Genomic DNA, 5,082 nt, shown 5'->3' on the forward strand with positions numbered 1-5,082 from the left:
CTTCCTATGGGTCCTGGACCACACTAGGGTAAATGTAGCTAAGGGGCAGCTCCATCTCTCTGTGCTCCCTCTGCTTCTATGTGCAGGCTCCTGCACCATGTCTCCCTTCCTCACGAACTCTGAGCCAAATCAACCCATCCTTCCTTAAGCTGCCTTTGTCAGGTGTTTGGTCCCAGTAATGAAAGGGAGAGCTAACACGTCAATATTTACCAGTCGGACGCATTTATGACTTAAGGGATATTCATTCAAACAATGATATTTAGATGAAGGCAATCATGAAAAATGTATGCGAATGTCTTTTATTCACCCAAGCCACAGAAAAACAATAGCTTCAGAGCCCCGGGACTGGCATTTTGGTAAGGTGCTTGAAATATCCTGCTATTTGCATATGAAAACCACCCGCTTTCTCAATTCCAAATGGTAACACCTGCCTGTGAATGAAGTTAGGAACCCAGCGATTTGTCTAAGGGGCTCAACGGTTTAATGCATTTGGCCATGGAGATTATAGCTGCTGCAGAATGGGGGCAAGAGCTTGCTGGGGGAAAAGAGAGAGAGAGAGAAAAGTCTTCATTGAGCATTCTGCTCAAGCAAGACCCATTATCCAGGGAGTGGATGATCCAGTTTGGGGATTTTTCATGCCTCTGGCTTCTCCTCCCTTCTCCTCTCTACCCTTTGGCCACATTATAGATCAAATTAGCATGTCTTTGAGGGGATAGAAGGGGAAGGGACAGGTAAAATTTGAATTGGTCAATTTCGGAGCTTGTTCGTGGCTCTAATACATGCGATCAGAACCAAAGGCTGACATAGAGCTTTGAATTATCAGTGGATTATATTTAATCTGTAAAGACTTCCCCTCCATTACTGAAGGAACAAGAACCCACTGCCTGTCACATGGATGTCAGGGTTTGGTCAGAATCTCAAGCATGTACATGTTAGAATCTGGAGCTTCTCAATGGTCATCAGGGGGTGAGTGATGAATAGGTCAGGGCTTCTTGTGACTTTGGGGAGAGCTGAGGGAAGAGAAGGACCTTTTGTTTCTGAGGTTTCTGGTGGTAGCCTCCCATACTTGTGCCAGGATGGATCCAGCGGAGTATATAGAAGCCACACTCAGTGAGCATTTATGCCCTGCAGCTGGGCTGCCCGCAGCCTCCTCTCTTTACTGTCTGAAGAGGTAGCTCCAGTTTGGCTTCATAGAAACATCTGAGGTTCACATCCAGGCCTGAAACACAGAAGTGGGGGTTACATTTGAATCTGTAAAAGTTGCATTGTGGGGAGGCTTACATCTAGATCTCTTAAGAGAGGGGTTACATGTGTATCTCAAATATTGAGGGTGGAAGTTACATCCAGGTCTCTTAACCTTGGTGGGGCAGGATGGGCAGGTACTACATCTGGTCTTGAACACTGGGAATAGACATCCAGATCTTCTGCTAACACCACGACTTTCCATCCTGATGATTGACATCCAGGGTGGTACCAGGAACACCCTCCACCCAGGCTTCATCCATCCTCCCTGGCTCCCTCCCAGGCTCCTCCTTGTTGCTTGGGGCAACTCAGCAGCTGAACCCACAGTTTAGCACCCTCTGGGAATGGGAACCCCCAAGAAACAGCGGGAGGCAGCCATGGCCTTTAGAGGGGTCAAGGACAACTGTGGGGTGGGGGAGTGCCTTATCCACCCAGAGGCCCACTCTCCCTGTGAAGGATGCACAAAGCCCCCCACCCCAGAGTGCGGGTTGAGGTTTTCCTTGGCAGAGCCCGTCTCTCTCTCCGAGGGCAGCTGGCTGTGCAGCGTAGACACAGCAGCTCTGGATGTGTTCAGGGAACCAGGCTGGAGCTGGCGAGATGGATTTTCTCTGCTCTGTGCGGTTTCCAGTGTGTCAGGAAAACAAACTGGGCGACAGCTGCTCGGCGCGCGCGTGGACCCCTCCCCGTCGTTCCTCCCATAGTAGAAAAGGTTTCTGTGCTTGTGTGGACCCCTCCCCCGTCGTTCCTTCCTCCCAGAGTGGAGAAAAAATGTGTCTGGTTCCTGACTCCGGAGGCAGCCTAGACAGGGGGAACACTTCCAGGCCGCACAAGCCGCGACCATCTGATGCTATTGTGTGTGTGTCGAGGGTGGAGGCTGCCTCTGCTTCCTGCTTCCTGGTCCTTGGCTGCCCCTCCTCCATCCAGTCCCCTTTCTCAAGTAACTGCCTGCAGGAAGCTTCTTGAAGAGGGGCCTCGGCAGTGGGTGACTTCTCAACACCCTGCTGAAATGCAGGAATCTGGCTGACACGAATCTGCTGCAAGTCACCGGCTGTGGCCACGCCAGGGGGTGGGGGCGGGGCTCAACACTCCTTTCTCCCTCTTTCCTCCCCGTCCCCTGTGTGTTTTCTGTAGCAGCAGATTGTAGACCAAGGCTTGCTCCTTCCAGGCCTGGAAGAAGCGCTCACAGGGGACCTGGCCTTGAGGTTTGCAGCCAGCGGGGCTCCCTGGCCTCCCTCTGCTTCCAAACCTGTCTGTATGTAGGCAAGCAGCCTGGAGTGAGCAGTGGCCACCATAACTGGGAATCACTCCCGCTTCCGTGCCCTCCCCTCAAGGACCCTCACGCTGCAGATCAACAACCCCTTCCTCCTTGTCTTGGTTACTTTCTGCTGCTCTGACCAAATTCTGACTAGAGTGAATTGCCATGGGGTTATTTTGGCTCCCAATTTGAGGATGCAGTCCTTCATGGTAGGATGGGAGCGTGAGGTAGCTGGTCACAGGGTGTCTTCAGTCAGGAAGGAGGGGGTGGGGGCTCAGCTCTCTTTCTCCTTTGTGTTTACTGGGGATCCCAGCCTCTGGGATGGCACCTCCCAAATTTAGGGTGGATCTTCTCACTTCTAATCTAGAAACTTCTTCTTTACCGCTGTTCAGAGAAGTTTGCTCGAAGGTGGTTCTAGACCCCGTCAGATCCACAATCAGTACGAGACATTGCACACCGTCAGGTTGCTTTTTGTCAGCCGTTTGACATAGTGGTGAGAAAAGTAGCCATGGCAGGCTGCTTCTCAGGAGAGGCGGGTGTAACGATTTGCGGCACGGGGTGGGACCGCAGATCTCAAGGCGGGGAACAAACGGCACGAGGTGGGACCGCAGATCTCGTGGCGGGAAACAAACGCACCAGACAGAGCTACACGGGAAAGAAGCTTTTGAGGAAGGGAGGGGAGTGAGGGGGACAGAGAAAAGAGAGAGAGAAAGAAAGAGGGACCGCAAAAAGAGAGCAGGAGTGGGCGGAGCTTGACTCTTAAAGGACCTCTGCACCTGCATACAGAGTCAGGGTACTGCTACCTATGCATGCAGGGGAGGCCACTCTGCCTCTGCCGGGTTCCTAAGGGGCGGGGCCAGGTTTACATTCACCTGGGTGATAACACAAAGAGGAAAATGTGTCCACAAGGATAAAGGAGCAAAAGCGGGATTGGTCAGAGTGGGCTTACACCAGGCGGTGCCCATCACATCCCTAACCCCCTGACAAAGCCCACAGGCAGCCTCTGTGCAGGCTGAGGGAGGTGAGAGCTCAGACTTAGTCAGCTCCAGACTCCCCCTCAGATTCACGTGTCTGAGACATTGTTGCACCTCGGTGTTCCTAGTGGCTGCCCCTCCACCACCGGGCTATCCCTGACATGTTTGAAGAGTCACACTTCTGAGGAGCTGTGGGGAGTTCCTGTTTGCTTTCACTCAGTGTCTACTTTGTGTCAAGCATCGTGTCAGACAGTTGCAGTCTTATTGGCTCCATTTCTGTTACAGTCAGCTAATGCAGATCTCCACAGACTAGCATGTAAAAAAGCAATTATATATGCATGTGAATGTAGATAGATGAGCATGAATATTCATAGATAAGCAAATACCCCATCTCTACACTGTACCAACCCTGGATACTTTACCAGCAGAAAGCCTCGAATACAACTCAATTCTACTGCTTTTGCCTGAGAAAGAGCCGGCTGGCAGAAGCCTCGTGTGAAGTTCTAGTCAGGGTGTCAGTCAGGTCCCCCATCCTAAGAACGCTGTTGGAAGAGAACGCACGGTGAACACGATACACCCACCCGCATCTTCTGGCTCCTAGGCCTTGAGTCTAAAGCAGTGGTTCTCAACCTTCCTAATGATGTGACCCTTTAATACAGTTTCTCATGTCATGGTGACCCCCCCACCATAAAATTATTCTTGCTGCTACTTCATAACTATAATTTTGCTACTGTTACGAATCATAATGTAAATATCTGATATGCAGGATATCTGATATGTGACCCATGTGAAAGGGTTGTTAAACACACACACACACACCATAGGGTCATGGTCCAGAGGTCTTACTTACTGGTCTATGGAATCCAGGTTCTTACTTAGCTAAGGCTCAGTGACGCTCAGTCATTGGCCCAACCATAGCTTACCAGTGGCTTTCCATTATCCCACATGGCAACAAGGGCAAGAAGCCTTAGCAGTATCACCTAGGCTCCTACAGAAACAGGGAACAAGAATGTGAGGGAAAGTAATTATTAAAAAGGTAGCTTAAGAGGCTGAGGCAGGAAACTCTCAAGTCCAAGGCCAGCAGTCTGAGACGATGCACAGCCTTTGAAATGAGCCTGAACGATAGAAGGAAACATAGAGGAGAAAGAGAAAGATTTCAGAGCCCCAGAGTGTGTTGGTAGAGGGGTAGATATGGCAGCAAAGTGGAGCAACAATACACAGTCCGTCAATAAGCAGGGTAGCCCTAGGTACCCAGAGCTTCCAGAACACTCTGGAACACAGTGTGGACTGGATTAAGTCTACACATACACGGAGCTGCCTGGAAGGCTCCTGGAGCCTTCAGCTTCAGGGTTCCCAAGGGAGGCTGCTACTGCATCGCTGAGAACAACCGTGAAGAGTGTCCTTCCACTCAGGGACAAGAAGTTGGGCTTTATCTGCCGACTCTCACCTCGCACCTGCTGAAAACTGCTGATGGACGCGCCGCTCCTTGATTCCTGGATGCCAGCCTGGTGGGGCCCTGCAGAGAGAATGCCCACACCCGAGGAGTGGAGAGCCTGTCAGAGAAGATGGGAGCTGAGGTTGCTGGGACCCTTAAAGGAATGTTGTACCCCT

At 51.3% G+C, this 5,082-nt stretch overlaps 1 long non-coding RNA gene across 1 annotated transcript; it reads right to left on the minus strand.

The window, feature by feature from the left end:
• Nucleotides 1-283: 283 nt before the first annotated feature.
• Nucleotides 284-4,100, minus strand: LOC146894531 (uncharacterized). The gene is made up of 2 exons (XR_015737647.1): nt 1,718-4,100; nt 284-1,219 (listed from the first exon to the last, which is right to left on the minus strand). It is a non-coding gene; the product is annotated as an uncharacterized LOC146894531 (long non-coding RNA).
• Between the last annotated feature and the right edge of the window lie 982 nt (nt 4,101-5,082).

Source organism: Myodes glareolus, chromosome 4, assembly GCF_982192425.1.
Source record: "Myodes glareolus chromosome 4, mMyoGla1.1, whole genome shotgun sequence".
Classification (NCBI taxonomy): domain Eukaryota; kingdom Metazoa; phylum Chordata; class Mammalia; order Rodentia; family Cricetidae; genus Myodes; species Myodes glareolus.